The following is a 16,490-nucleotide window of genomic DNA, read 5'->3' as shown; positions in this document are numbered from 1 at the left end:
TATGGGCTTAAGGAAAAACCCTAATGTACTCCCACTCTTACGGGTATCCAACCTGCAATTCCCACACTGATTCTTACTCTCATTTTTGCTCCCTCATACATATCCTGGACTGACCTCACGTACTTTTCTGCTACCCCGTTTTCCCTCATGCACCTCCATGCTTCTAGCCATTGTGTCTGATATCAGTTTGATACCCCTGTAATATCCACACTCCCAGATGTCTCCCTTCTCTTTGTATATCGGTACTATCACACAATCTCTCCATTCTAATGGCATCTTCTTCTCCTGATAGATCTTTTACATCAGATCCCACAACATGTTTACTCCTTCCTCTCCTAAACTCTTCTGCCGGGATGTTGTCTGATCTTGTAGCTTTATTGTTTTTAATTTTCTTTAAAACTTTCTTTACTTCCCTAGTTATTCCTAATGTTTCACCTTGATTTGGTATTCCATCTCTAAACTCTAGTCTAGGATTTCCTTCGTTTAAGGATATGTGCCAAGTTTTAGCGCCCTACACTTCAATTTTATTGAGATTGAGATAAATGCCCAAAATATTCTGCCCACCTCTTATACTCATTCAAAATTGTTCCTTGCTGATCTTTAACCTTTCTGATGTGGGTGAAATCTTTTGATGCCTTGTCCCTTGCTCTAGCTATTCTATACAAATTATTTTTTCCCCCGGTGTTTCATTCTCGACTAACCTAGCACTCGCCCTCATCTTTGCCACCTCCCTTTTTGCCTTCTTGCTTGCTCTCTTCCACTCTTCTCTATCTCCCTGCAAACCAGATCTCTCCCATCCCTTTATTGCCTCTTTCTTTTCTCTAATCACCCTTTGCACCTCATCATTCCACTACCAAGTCTCTTTATCTCTAGGAGCTCCCTTACTAGTTGCTTTACCTAACACTTCTTTTCAAACCTCCCATGTTTGTCTCACACCACTCTTGTACCCGCTCGCAGATTCCAGCGGGAGTTCGGGTTACTGTCCTCCAGCCTCCACCACTTTATTTTACATTCTGCTTGCTTATGCCTTTTCCAACTCCACACTCCAGGTTACATTCCACCACCAGCAGCTTATGCTGCGCCGCCACCACCTTTGCATTTATAGGCTTACAGTTTCTAATCTCTTTCAGGTGTTGCTATCTACTTAGGGGAAAGTCTATTTGACTTTCCCTGTCTCCATTTTTGTAGGTCACATACTCCCTCTCCCTTTTCATGAGGAATGTATTGCATATGGCTAAGTCAAAAGCCATAGCCACATCCAACTCCCTCTCCCCTACCTCACACACACACAACACACACACACACACACACAACACACACACACACACACACACACACACACACACACACACAACAACACACATATACATAAATATACATACATACATATATATATATATATATATATATATATATATATATATATATATATACATATACATATGTATATATACATGTGTATATATATACATATGTATATATACACAAATATCCATATACTTACATATATTGTAGGGGCCCGAATGAGTATGATAGGTGGAGAGCATAGAGTGTAAAGTAGACAACCAAGATGTCTTGACTCCTTTATTGTATAGTAATGATGGAGTACGGCTGCGCCGATGAGCGAGGTGTTGTTCCCTGGCTCCCTGCAGGGAGTGTGCCTGTTATTTCCTACAGTAGTCTGAAGGTGGGTTTAAATCACGTGTTTACCATATGACAATCGGTGGTGATGAAAGGTAGTGCTACAACAATGCATAGCTCTTGTGGAAGGAGATAGACAACACAACACTGGAATGTCTAATGTGGCAAGAGACGAATATTCAATTAAAAGAAATGATCATGAGTAAATGCATATGTATATGTATGTGTGAATATATGTATGTGCAAACATGTAAGGTTATATAGAGAATATAGTAATATGATATAGATATAGCTGGGTTATATATATATATATATATATATATATATATAATATATACTCTTATATACATGTATATACAAATATATATATACATATATACAGATATATATCCACATATATGGGTATATGTATGTATATGTGTGTGTATGTGTATATATGTGTATGTGTATATATGTGTATATATATATATATATATATATATATATATATATATATATATATACATATATACATATATCATATATATATATATATATATATATATATACATATATATGTATATATGTAGTGGGTGGATGCTTCATGCTCAGGGGGTGAAGCGATGATGTGGTAACCTAGTTTGTGTTAAGTACTTTGCATGCCTTCTCACTTGCAACTGCCACCGCTGGCTAGCTGGTGGAAAAGGGACAGCTGTATAAGCTCCCCTGCCAGCTCATAGCCTCTCCATCATTGAGACTTGTGCAGTGCCTCCTCATGGAAACTAAGTACCTTGCGGTCCAAGGCTAAACTGTGGAGGCTCTTGTAACAGCAGGAAGCCCTAAAGTCATGGGCCACCGGCGTGTGGACACACCCTGGCTTCGTACCAACTCTGCCCCCGTGGCTGGCTGTGGGGAAGTGGGTCTTACCAGTCTACCTCAGAAGATAACCCAACTGGTAGTGAATCATATTGTTGTTGCTGGGGGGAGGGCAAACATCACTCTTACACAGCAAGTAAGGGGCTGGGGCTGGGTCTGGGGGCGGGGGTTACCCGGTGTCCCGTCTGTGTCCCGGCGGCGGCTGGATTATGGGGCCTGCAGCCAGCCAACCCTCGCTATATGGGGCAGCTTTGGTGGGGGTGGCAGAGGTTGCGTCCACCTGGAAGGACTGCCTGTGGCTAAACCTTAGGCGGGCTGTCTGGGTGAGGGCTTGGAACGTCTGCTTTTTCGGCTACTACTGTCGAGGGAGCTGAAGTAGCCAAGAGTTGAGGTGGCTTCTCACCTCTCTCGGAGGTGAGAAGACCTGGCAGCAGCACGATTTGTGTGGGTGGTTACACTTGTTACTGGTCGGGCCACAGCAATGGTCACCATCTCCAGGGAGTAGCCATGGCCATCCACAACAGACTTCAACCCCGGTAGTAGAGGTCACTCCAGTTAATGAGCATATAATGGTATTGAGACTGAAGCTTACATTTGGCATCATGTCTCTCAGTGCTGTGTTCGCTTCTACTGATGTTTATGAACTTGATGTGAAAAATATGTTTTACGCCAAACTTGCATCTGTGACCGACAACTGTCCTCAACAAGATATTCGTATTGTTCTGGGTGACTTCAATGCGGTATCTGGCTGCAACCAAGCTGGCTATATGTCTGTCGGTCCTCATGGTTCAGCTGATGCTGGCAGTGAGAATAGCCTCCTTCTCTGGGAATTTGCTAGGTCCCAGAAATTGAGGATTTCTGGCTCTTGGTATCAGCGTTCTGACCCGCATCATTGGACTTGGTACAGCAATATGGATAATGTGGCCATGCAGATTGACCACATCCTCATGAGCACTCACTGGAAGATCTTTCAGAACTGCAAAGTGTATCAGAGCACTGAGTTTTGTGGTACTGATCATAGATTAGTTGTGGCTTCTCTCCGGGTCCACCTTAGAACCCCCCGTCACTCCAATGAACACACTAGGTGTTTCATGTGAACAGATTGAGGGAGGGGAAGTGTGCTTGAGGGTTTGCTGAGGATACCTCTGGTCGTTTCACTGAACTCAGGAGTCTGCGGGACACCTTCAAGAATGAAACGCTCAATGCAGCCCAAGAATCAATTGGTGAACGCCCAAGACCAAGACAGAATTTAATCTCATGCGGCTCAACTGTCAGGGGATTGCGATTTGCATCATTTCCTATGTGCAGGACTAGGTCACTGCCAAGAAGGGACAAGGAAGTTTATCAGGAATTTTGCAGAGGTCGAAAGCCAAGCCCTGAGAAAGGTGAACTCCAAGCCCTCCTCACAGACGACTGCTCAACAAGTGGCCAGATAATCTCAATTCCTGATGGGGTGTGGGTGCGATGGGCTGAGTATTTTGAGCAGTTGTACTAGATTGATCCACCAACAATTAACTTGGATGAAGGTAATGTCGAGATTCCTTGGCCAGACCCACCCATCCTGATTGAAGTCAAGGAGTGATTTCCAAGCTGAAAAATGGTAAAGCAGCGGGTATCTGCACCATTCCAGCTACACTGTTAAAGGCTGGTGGAGAACCTATGGCAAGGGGCTTGCATGCTGTCTGGTCTACCATCTGCCAGACTGGTACCATTCCCCCTAAAATGCTAAGGGGTGTAGTCATCCCTCTCTGGAAGGGGAAAGGGGATCAGCGGGACTGCAGCAATCACTGAGGCATTACACTGCTCAGTATGCTGGGCAAGGTTCTTGCTCACATCCTTCTGAGATGTATTAAAGACGACCTGCTAAGGCACCAGAGGTCAGAGCAATCTGGATTCACTCCTGGTTCAAAATAGGCTATATCCTGGTGCTTCGAGTGATTGTAGAGTGCCAATATGAGTTCGGGCGTGGGCTGCTTGCATCTTACACTGACCTTAAGAAGGCATTTGATACTGTGATTCACGAATCACTCTGGGAGATCCTGAGACTAAGAGGAATTCCAACAAGGATAACTGAATTAATAGCAAGCCTGTATACTGGTACTGAAAATGCTGTAAAGTTGTGGGGGGGGGGGGACTGTTGAGCTTCTCCCCTGTTAGTTCAGGAGTGAGGCAAGGCTGTGTTCTTGCACCAACACTTTTCAACATTTGAATGGACTGGACTGGGTAGAGCTATTGTCCGAAGTCACTGTGGAGCAACTCAGGGCAATATCAAGGGTACAGACTCCTGACTTTGCTGATGATGTTGCTATTCATTCCAAGTCTCTATAAACCCTAGTGGCAACTCTTGATGCATTTAGCATTGAAGTGAAGCCCCTGGGGTTAGAGGTCTCCTAGACCAAGACCAAGATACAGGACTTTGGGGGCCTGTTAGATCCTGTTCAGTCGGTACAAGCTTGCGGTGAGAACATCGAGGTCACAGAGAGCTTTATATACCTCGGTAGTGTAGTTCATGACTCTGGGCTGTCAGACCAGGAAGTCAGTAGATGGACTGGCCTGGCAGCAAGGGTCATGAAATATCTCCACAAGAGTATTTGGAGATCTTAGTACCTGTGCAGAAGGACCAAGCTACATGTCTTCAAGGCCCTAATACTGCCAGTTTTACTGTATGGTAGTGAAACCTGGACGCTATCTTGTGCTTTGGAATCTCATCTTGATGCCTTTTGTAACAGATTCTTGCACTGGATCATGGGGTACAGTTGGCGGGACTGTATGTCCAACCCAATGTTTCAACCTTTAGCCATACAGAACCTATTACTTTGCCAATTCGCGATCGCCAAATCGCCCAAATGGTTCGGGGTTTTTCCCGCCCACCAAATTGTCCCCTGGTTTTAGATTTTCCCCGGTTTGGGGGAGGCCTGTGGGTGAAACCCAGGAATTTGTGGGTTTGGGGAGATCGATCAAACTTGTGAAGAGCTAGAGATGGGCCAGGCCCCTTCGTTTCTATGAGGGACCCTCATAGGTGGGAAAAAAAGGGGGGATTCAGCTTATGCAACCCCCCCCTTTCTTAGCTTCCCAAAGATGATGATTACATGTAAAGTATATATCCCTATAAAAAATACATAAAACACACACACACACCCCCACCACACACACACACACACACACACAAAAAAAACACAAAACAACACTATATTTTATAAAAATATATATATAATATAAAATATATATATATATATATATATATGTATTATATATAATATTTATATATTATATAATATATATACACCCCACAAATATATATATAATATATATATATATAAAATATATATATATATATATTTATATAAAATATAAAATTTTAAAACACACACACAAATAAATATATATTTTATTATTATATAATATATATATATATATATATATATATAAATATATATATATATATGCACACACACACCACACCCCACAACCACACACACACACCCCCACCCCACAAACACAAACACACACACACACAAAAAAAACACACACCACACACACCGAGAAGAGAGAGAGAGAGAGAGAAAAAAGAGAGAAAAGAGGGGAAAGGGGAAGGTACGTGACATGCGGGAAAGCACCGATTTGGCCGCGCCCATTTTGACGCGTGCGAAAACGGGAGAGATTATGTTTACCGGTTTACATTCCAATCCAAGACTGACCGAGCCCTCAAGTGACGTCATGTGCGGGAATTTGAGTAACTCGGTGACAAGACCGTTTGGGGTTTTTGGGGCTTGATTTTTAAAAATCTTCATAAATGATATAGGCCCGGTTTAAACACTGGGGCCCGGGATAGGGTAGTTTTGGGAAAAAAAAAAAAACATTCCCCACACTGCACTCAAATATCAACAATAGCACAACAGCACAAAAAATGACCGCTCAAGACTTGTCCAGAGACTCGCTTTCTCTTTCTGTCTCTCTTTCTCTGCCCATCCCCTCCCCTTCTCCCCCTCTCCCCCCCCCCCCCTCTCTCTCTCTCTCTTCCTCTTCCTTCTCTCTCTCTCTCTCTCTCCTCTCTCTTCCCCTTCTTTCCCCCTCTCTCTCTCTCTCTCTCTCTCCCCCTTCCTCTTCCTCTTTTCCCCTTCTTTTTTCCTATTCCGCTTCCCCCTCCATTTTCCCTCCCCCCCCTCTCTCTCTTCCCTCCCCCCCCCCTCTCTCCTCCCCTTTTCCCCCCCCTTTTCTCTCCCTTTCCCCCCCCCTCTCTCTTCTTCTCTTTCCCCCCCCCTTTTCCTCTCTCCCTCCCCCCCCTCCCCCCCCCCTCTCTCTTTTCTCCCTCTCCTCCCCACCCCCCCCTTCTCACCCTCTCTCTCTCTCTCCTCTCTCTCTCTCTCTCTCTCTCTCTCTCTTTCCCTCTTTCTCTCTCTCCCCCCCTCCTTTTCTCCCCCCCCCTCTCTCCCCTCCTTCTCCCCCTCCCCTTTTTCTCCCCTTTTTCCCCTCCTCTTTCCCTCTCCCTCTTTTCCCCTCCTCTTTCCCCTCCCCTTTCCCTTTTCCCTCTCCTCTTTCCCTCTCCTCTTCCCCCCCTTTTCTTCCCCCTCCTCTTTTCTTCCCCTTTTCCCCCCCTCTTTTCCCCCCCCCTCTCCTCTCCCCCCCTCTCTCTCTCCCTCTCGCCCCCTCTCTCCCCCTCTCCCCCCTCTCCCTCTTCTCTCTCCCTCCCCTCTTTTCTCTCTCCTCCCCCCCCTCTCTCCCTCCCCCTCTCCCCCCCCTTTTCTCCTCTTCCCTCCCTTCCCCTCCCCCTCTCCCCCCTCTCTCTCTTCCCCCCCTCTCCCCCCTCCCTCTCCCCCCCTCTCCCCCCTCCCCTCTCTCCCCCCCCCCCTCCCCCCCCCCTCTCCCTCCCTCCCCTCCCCCCTCTCTCTCCTCCCTCCTCTCTCCCCCCCCGTTTTCCCCTCCCCCCTCTCTCCCTCCCTCTTCCCCCCTCTCTCTCTCCCTCCCCCCCCTCTCCCCTCTCCCTCTTCCCCCCTCTTTTCTCCCTCCCTCTCCCCCCTCTCTCCCCCTCCCTCCCTCCCCCCCCTCCCCTCTCCCCCCCCCTCTCTCTTCCCCCCCCCTCTCTCTCTCCCCCCCTCCTCTCCCCCTCTTCCAACCTCCCCCCCCTCTCTCCTCTCCCCCCCTCTCCCTCCTCCCCCCCTCTCCCTCTCCACCCCCCCCTCTCCCCCCCCGCTCTCTCTCCTCCCTCCCCCCCCTCCCCCCCCTTCTTCCCCCTCCCCCTTTTTTTTTTTCCCCCCGCCTTTTTTCCCTCTTTCCCTTCTCGCCCCCCTTTCCCCCTATTTTCTTTCCCCCCTTTCCCTTTCCCTAATCTCGGGTTTCCTTCTTTTCTTCCCCCCTTTTCTTTTCCTTTTTCTTCCTTCTTTTCTTTTTGTTCCTTGCCCTTCCTCGCCCCTTTTAAAACCCCTTTGGGGGCCCCCCTTCTCTTCTCCCTCCCCTTTCCCCCCCTTCCTTTTGCCCTTCCTTTCTTTCCAAAACCCCCCCTTTTTTCTCTCTGCCCTTCCCCTTCTTTCTTTCCCTCCCCTTTCTCCCCCAATCCCCCCTTTTTTTCTCCCCTTTTTTTTTTTCCCTCTTCTCCCCCTTTTTTTTTCCCCCTTTTTTTTTTTCCCCCCTCCTTCCCTTTTCCCCTCCTTTCCCCCCCCGTCCCAAAAATCCTTTCCCCTTCCCCCTTCCCCCCCTTTTTCCCCCCTTCCCCCCCTTTTTCTCTCTCCTTCTTTTCCCCTTCTCCTTCCTCCCCTCTAAACCTTTTTATTCTATTCTTTTCCCCCCGTTTATTAAAATTTTCCCCCCCCCCCCCCCCCCCCCCCCCCCCCTCTTCTTTCCCCCCCCCCCACCCCCTTTTCCCCCCCGCCCCCCTTCCCCCCTTAATTGGTTTTGGCCCTTTTTAAATTTTTTTGGGGAAATTTTTAAAAAAAAAAAAAAAAAAAAAAAAAAAAAAAAAAAAAAAAAAAAAAAAAAAAAAAAAAAAAAAAAAAAAAAAACCCCCCCCCCCCCCCCCCCCCCCCCCCCCCCCCCCCCCCCCCCCAAACAAAAAAAAGGAACCCCAATTAAACCCCGGGGGACCCTTAAAATTCCAATTTTTTCTTTTTTAAAAAGGAAAACCTTTTATTAAAAAGGGTCCCGTTGGGGAAGAATAAAAACCGGTTTTTTTTTTCCCCCCCTGGCCCCAAAATTTGGTTGCCAAGGTTTTTTTTTCCCCCAAAATTTTTTCCAAATTTTTCCCCGAAATTCAAATCAGCATAGAATGAAAATGCAACACAGATATGTAATATACAAGAAATGTGGAGACTAAAGGGCCTTATCAAACACAGATTTGACCAAGCAGCTAATCATACGGTGTGATGGGGGACAAGAAAACAATTACTTTCTTCATGGAATATTGTATTTTAACCTTTGGTTTAATTTTGCTTTCTTACATAATAATAATGTTAACGTTGCCCTTCACATCAGCCACTAAAATAAAAATCGCCCATAGAATTAGAGGGTACCACTCCTAATGACTCATGTCAGTGACACCAATCCGCAAAGGCTGGTGAAACCCTATAAAAAATAATGGCAATTCGCTTTTTACATATTCAAACGCCTTGTTTTCTCCTGACAGTGTTACCCAAGGGTGTAAAAGCTTTAAATGATTCATGCCCAACTTTCAGAATCACGGCATTGAGGGAAATTTTTAATGCTAAATTTTAAAATTGGAGGTAGTCAAGCAATGAAAAGGGCAAAGATTTCCAAATTTTCGGAACAATGATTTTTGAGTTATGATGCGACGGGAAAAACTCTTGGCGGGGGGCAGGCTAGATTATGTAACAAAGGGGATCTTTTCAGGAAACGTCAAGCAGCTTGCAACGAGTAATCAGTGACCACTTTGCTATAGAAACGAATACGCTTTTGATAATCACAATCTACAAAAAAAAATTGTTTAAAAAATTCAAAAACTCCTTACCATGACCCCATTTTAAATCAGTTTTAGACTAGTAAAAACGATTACACAGCAACAATGTTGATAAAAATTCTCCAAGACAGATAAAAGTGGTCCACTGAATATAAAAATCTGGGTCTGTCCAAAGAAAACCAACAACAATTCACAACGCTCCATACAACCTAAGGGGGTGGGGCCCTACATTTTGATATCTACAAGCAGGCAATCCCCGTGCCTTATTCAGTTCTTGACCTTTTAAGGTCAGTTGGGATCCGGCATGCCTTTTGCAGTTAAGAATCAGAAAAAAATAGCTTGGAGGAAGTGAAAAATAACTCGGGATTACCTTTGGGCCCCCCGAGAACAGAAGGATAGTGAACATGAAACCAGAACAAAAACCTCCCATCCTTTTTTGATAGAAAATTAGTAAAATACTGTCTTCTACCATTAAAAAAATCAACATTGATCGTGCACTTACATGTTACCACAAAAAACGTGTCCCAAAAAGTTCAAGGGTTTAAAGGGAAAACAATTTATGGACGAATGTATACGAGGTTACACTGACTGTCCGTACAGTCTGCATAAAAAGCTGGTTGTGCTTGCGCTGTTACAAAAATGTTCAAAACATAAGGTAATATGATGCAAAAGGGCCCGCTAAAAAAACGGATTTTGGTAGGATAGCCCTTGAAAAACGAATTTCTTATGTCTGGGGTGCCGGATTGTTTCCTGTGGCTCTCAAAGTGTTCTTCGGACACTTTTTTTTTTTTTTTTTTTTCAAAGCAGATGGCGATGAGGAAATTGTGAATTGCTTTAACGTAAGAATTTGTGAAAGGAGCGCAATTTCAACATTCAATTTGTATGGATAACATTTTTTTTCGGGTTTGGGCTACGAAGCACGACCCCGTAGACAAATTTGGGGAAGGAACAAAACAAAAATACCGTGAACATGGATTTGGGATGCCTTGCTAGGGTTGTCCATATATTGAAAAGTTTCATAAGGAAGAGCTAGTAATCGACGAACACTCGAAGCCTAAAAGCTGTAGCAAAAGGACTACATCAGTATAGAGATAGCAAGCCTTCCTTTGGGGGGACGAAATCAAAAATAATAAGGGACGTGGTTTTTGCCAGAGTACCTAGCTACAGATGTACTGGGAACTGCAGGTGCAAAAAGTGCAGATGAATCTAAAAAGTAGAATGGTCGAAGAAAAAAGCAAATCTATATTCGGAAGGGGCCTTTAACACCTAAATGAGGTTAAAAACTTGTGAATATTTTTATTTAATCTGATAATTGGAAATATACTCGTATGTTCCAAAATTTCTAGTAAACTTTCCCTAAACAAACGTTATGTAAAAACGGGCAAAAAAATATCAACGTAATATTTCCTATGGGGTTGATTTAATTCATTTTTTCCCCTACATTAAAATAGCATGAAATGTACTATTCAAAAATATGTAACACTAACATACTGCCCCCGCCTGAGGTTTTGTCAGGGTGTAAAAAATTACTTAACTTAGGTGGTGGTGCTGCTTTCGTTGTAGAAGTAGTGTTTATGTTAGGGGTCCAGTACTTGTGGACGATCTTGGTGGTTACTTTAACTCGAGAGAAGGGCCAAAATACCAAATCGCTTCCTGAAACTGTCACCTCAACATTCATACAACCGAACAACCAGCCCCTTGTCTGTGTGACCTGGCATCCCCGGGTCTGCTCTCTCTGGAGGCAGTTTTGCTTGGACCATCAATGAGTTACTGTGGATCAGTGTTGACTCCAGGAGCTCATTAGAAGAAAACTGCGTAATTAAATGTAAGAACTATGAAAAGAGATTAAGATTATCTTTAGTATTAGCGCAGATTTAAACTATAGATTCCAATACTATAGCCCCCCCCCCCCGAAGTTAGTGGACAATGGGCTAAGGAGCAATAGTCCATTTGTATTTTACAGAGATTCGAAGTGGGAGAAACACAGTGGTAGACGAAACAAAAGTAACTACACATACACCATTGAAATTACTCAAAGTACAGAGACACGAGAAATACAATATCTTTTAAAAGAAGAACCAATTAGTCTCTTGGACAATAATTATATATATGAATGAATATGTCAATAATGATGGATATATAAATAAGAAAAAAATTGATTCATCGTAAGGTTTTACAGGATTAGTGATGAATGCTGGGGCAGAATGTTACCATACTGATCTGAAGTTTCAGCGATAATGATGATAACAATAATAATAATGATAATGGTAAAGGCAATAATACATATATTTGCATACAAAATACAATATAAATATCGATACTTCCGCAATAGTATTTTGCCCAGATAAATAAGTTTCTCCCAAAGTCTGAATCCATTCTTCGGTGTATCCTACTTACGTTCCGATTCGGTGATTAAGCGACGTCCTCTGATGGTTTGTAAACATTGAGGAAAATTCTTTTGATGTCCAAGTAATTTCAGGAAACGGTGAGATTTTAATTATTATTCTGTTTTTCATTAATTATCGCAGTCATGTGTAGATATAGTAGTAGTATATAACTGAATTAACTCGCGTAAACTCTGTAGTAAGAATAATTTCGTTACTGCAGTGTTGGTATAATGTTGCGTTCGGAACTCTTCATCCAACAAGTTGGACAAGATGTTTAAATCCCTACTTTGGCGTCAGGGACAAGTTGCCCATCACGTCCCCCTCGCCCTGATTCCCGGCCGGGTGAGCAGGACGAGATGACATCACAGATGCATTTGTTTGTCAACAATGACCATGGTTAATTTTCCAACTATGACCATCAGGTCTTCCCTGACAATATTTATATCATCAGATTTGTTCTCGTGTGATGAGAATGAATCTGATCATCCTATCCGTCTCATTCTCCAGCTGACAGTTTTGATGTAATTTGATAAGTTCTGATAGCAGGGGAGGACATGATGAAGATCAGGGAAATTAAAATAAGCTGAAATAAGGAGAATAGAAAACAGAAATATGTAAAATAAGCACAAAAAAACACTTAAAACCAGCTAATGTAAATACAGACATTCCAGCCCTCTTTGAAAGTTAATGGATGGATGCACCACCTTTGAAAAACTGAGGATCAGACCCATCGTTTGGCAAAAAATGTACAGGATTTTACATAATCCAGACCCCCCATGGTAATCGTACAATGTGTCCTAGCCAATAAACCAACCTAACCTTAACCCTCTGGGGTTTATATGATATATATTCCCAAACCGGGGCCGCGGTGGCCGAATGGTTAGAGCGTCGGACTCAAGACTGCCACGACGGCAATCTGAGTTCGAGGGTTCGAGTCACCGGCCGGCGCGTTGTTTTACAGTGTCAAACAAATTTGAAATACTCAATCAATGTGAAGATGATAAAACACCAAATGAGTTGTGGGAAGAAGGAAAAGAACTCCTGCTTCAGAAACTATCGCCAAAAAGAAAGACAAATTCCCCCTGGATATCTGAAAAAAACACTAAGTGAAATTGAAACAAGAAGATGCCTAAAATCAAAGGGTATCAATAATCCAATTTACAAAAAACAAAATACAAAAATTCAAAGATTATTGCGACAAGATAAGAAAAAATATTTAAATGAACATTGCCAGATTGAAAACTGTTCTATCAATAAGACAACTTAAGAACTCTACCAAGGAGTACGAAACATCACACGAAAATTTAAACCTACAATGGACACTATCAAAACTGAAGATGGACTTGTTTTATGTGATGGAAAAGAAGTCAAAGATAGATGGAATCAATATTGTTCCAACCTATACAAAAAGAATAAAGAACTAACAACAACATTAATTAGACTCAATGACAATAAATATGAACCACCGCCACTGCTAGACGAAGTTATAAAAGCCATAAAAGAAGTAAAGAATAACAAGAGCCCCGGAGTAGATGAAATAACAGCAGAACTAATTAAGAATGCTGGCGAAAGTGTTGAATACTTCTACAAACTCTGTACAAAAATATGGAATGAAAGAAAATGGCCAGAAGACTGGGTAAAATCAGTCTTTACTCCCATACCTAAAAAAGGTGATGCACTCCAATGCAACAATAATAGGACAATTGCATTAATTAGTCACAGCAGCAAAATTTTGTTGAAAATTATTGCTGAAAGAATGAAGTTGAAGTTAAGAGAGGAAATTGCAGACGAACAAGCAGGTTTTCGCCCTGGAAAAGGTACCAGAAACCAGATTCTAAATTTAAAATTGATCATAGAGAAAAACAGAGAACATCAAAAAGACTTATACCTGTGTTTCATCGATTATGTGAAAGCTTTTGATACTGTTGATCACGATATCCTCTGGAATAACATGAACGATATGAAGTTTCCAAAACACATCATCCAACTAATAAAAGCCATGTATGACCAACAACAAGCAGCTGTAAGAACCACTTATGGGTTAACAGAATGGTTCGAAGTCAAATAAACAAGGAGTGTGACAGGGTTGCATTCTGTCTCCGCACCTCTTTAATATATATTCTGAAACAATTATGAGAGGTGCTCTAGAGAATTTTGAAGGAACTGTGGATGTTGGAGGATACAAAATATCAAATCTGAGGTACGCCAATGATATAGTTTTGATTGCCAGCAGTATCACTGAACTACAACAACTACTAGATAAAGTTAGAGAAGCAATCGAAAAGGCTGGCTTGTTTCTTAATGCCAAGAAAACTAAGATCATGAAGATTCAAAGATAACCGGCAATGAACAATGATGAACATGTTACAATCAACGGAATGATTGTGGAAAATGTGAAAGAGTTCACTTATCTTGGAGCTGTTTTAACTAATACATATGATGATTCACCAGAGATAAAAAGAAGAATTACCATTGTCAAAAATGCCACAATTGCTCTCAATAACATCTAGAAAGACCGAAGCATTACCTTACGGACAAAGCTGAGGTTATTGAACTCATTAGTTTTCCCAATTGCATCATATGGTTCTGAGTGTTGGGTGCTGAAGTAGATAGACAAGAAAAAGATCAATAGTTTTGAAATGTGGTGTTACAGACGAGTACTGCGTATTGGCTGGACAGAGAAGAAGACGAATGATGAAGTGCAGAGAAAAATAAATTGTAAAGACCGGCTGTTGGACATCTTGAACAGGAGGAAATTAAAGTTTATTGGTCATGTGATGAGAAGTAAAAGTATTGAGAAAAACTTGCTGACAGGGATGGTGATAGGAAACAGAGGAAGAGGCAAACCGAAGACAAGACTGAGCGACAATATCAAAGATATTTGCGGGCTGTCAATGGTACAAGTGGAAAGAAAAGCGTAAGATCGAGTTTAGTGGCGAAGGATGGTGGAGAGGTCCACGGCTTCTCAAACATGAGCATACCGTTATTGATGATTCCCAAACCAGTGGGTTCTGCCCCCTGGACCTCTGTAGTAATTTATACACCTAGCCAAGGGGCTACGCCCCCTGGCCCCCAGTGGTATTATATTCACCTAGCCAGAGGGATATGCCTCCTGGACCCCATGGCTTTAGGAAAATATGATCTATATATTCCCTAGCCAGGGGGTAGCTAAACACCGAACTTTTCTTTGCTTCCGTCTATAGTCAGAATTGCTTGGTTTCTAATCACTTTTTTCAGCATTTGAGGAACTGGAAGGGCTGTGATGAATGCTAATGTCCTGGTTATCCACTATAAGCCTTTAAAAGTGACCTGGAATCAATGCTACACTGTAAATGAATAATTTCTCACTGGTGTTTCTCAGTGAATGGCGTCGCACAACCTGTCAAATCTCCCAATGGCAAAACGCGCATTCCCACAAGATAATTGTACGGAATAACATAAATAATTACAAAAACACGTAAAATAGTATAATAAAACTGAAAGAATACATAACATACATGAAATTTTGGAAAAACAGACACTAATAATTACAAAATAATCGATCTCACAAGCGCGTAGCAATACAAGGACTATTTGATAGATTGCAGTAATAAGTAACGCATCACATTTATTTTGGTCCTCGCAAGGTAAACACGATGGGGACTTAGAAAATGAAAGGTCGTACTTCTCTCTTCTCTGTCCTGTATAACCTTTATTTTACATTTGTGCACCCTTTACCATAGATGAAAAGTGGCTTAGTTTTCCTTATTTTTTTTTACTGTAATCCTGGTTGTCATGCACAGATAGTTTTCCATGACACATACAGGCATCCATAAGATACTGGTAGGTAATTTTATGGGCCTTTATTGTTGTTATCAAAAGGTATTTTTGTGTTTGGTGCAGGTATGGTAACTATGCACCTGGAGAGTTACAAACCTTTGCAGCATGTAAAATAAAAACTGGTATGATAAACTAGTGAATGTTTACTTTCAAGCTGGTTGCACTGTAGGCAGTGAACGTGGCCTCATTGTCCTGCTGTTCTTGAGAATTTGTCTGGATGAGTTAAACAAAGAGTTCTGAATGCAGCAAAATAAGTAAATAGCAAAATTTTGTTATTTCTGTGTGGATTCTGGATTTTCTGATATATGAGAATCCAAGACTCTGCTTGGTTTGTTGAATGTAATCAATATGTAGTTTGTTTTTATTTGTCTTTATTTTAAATTTCTTTCAGAAATGTTAAAGAACAAAAATGTTTATACTTGTTACATGGTAGAATTCATTGTTCTCTCATTTCCAAAATTTGTACAGTGTATTTTGTAAGTAATGGCTGTCCTAGATATAAAAACTGGCTGAGATAAAAGCTCCTGCACAAGTATTTGCACAACAGTAGTCTGTTTTTGCAGCAATATCAGAAAAAAATAGATAAATAAATCCTTTCCTTGACAAGAATTTAGTATAACTTGTTCATTGTTTTTCAGGCATACAAGGACTGGAACCCACTGTTTTCAGGATAGATGTGCATATTGGTATGAATCTCATCAGCAACTAGTGGCCTGTGTTAGCAAGTTTGCCATCTTTATCAAAGTTGTGTATCAATCTGCATTAAATTGGTACCATAAACACAAGCTATTAATACTTGTATTATGAGGGGGTTGCAGTACCTTCCTTGCCTGAGATATATTGATATAGAATTTGTTGGATGAATAAGGTCTTGGGTCCAA

General features: G+C 42.2%; 1 protein-coding gene across 3 annotated transcripts in view; it reads left to right on the top strand.

Annotated features, from left to right (window-relative positions):
- The first annotated feature begins 11,118 nt into the window (after window positions 1–11,118).
- Window positions 11,119–16,490, top strand: part of LOC119578070 — a 12,063-nt gene continuing 6,691 nt past the window's right edge. The window contains exons 1-2 of one of the 3 annotated variants that reach the window (XM_037925790.1): window positions 11,820–11,888; window positions 16,248–16,295. The gene's annotated coding sequence lies outside the window, so the exon portion shown is untranslated. Of the gene's footprint in view, window positions 11,229–11,783; window positions 11,889–16,247; window positions 16,296–16,490 lie in introns of those variants that run through there. The other 2 variants (XM_037925789.1, XM_037925788.1) reach the window with 2 other exon arrangements.

Source organism: Penaeus monodon, chromosome 10 (assembly GCF_015228065.2).
Source record: "Penaeus monodon isolate SGIC_2016 chromosome 10, NSTDA_Pmon_1, whole genome shotgun sequence".
Lineage (NCBI taxonomy): Eukaryota > Metazoa > Arthropoda > Malacostraca > Decapoda > Penaeidae > Penaeus > Penaeus monodon.
This window is presented reverse-complemented; position numbering and strand designations above follow the sequence as displayed.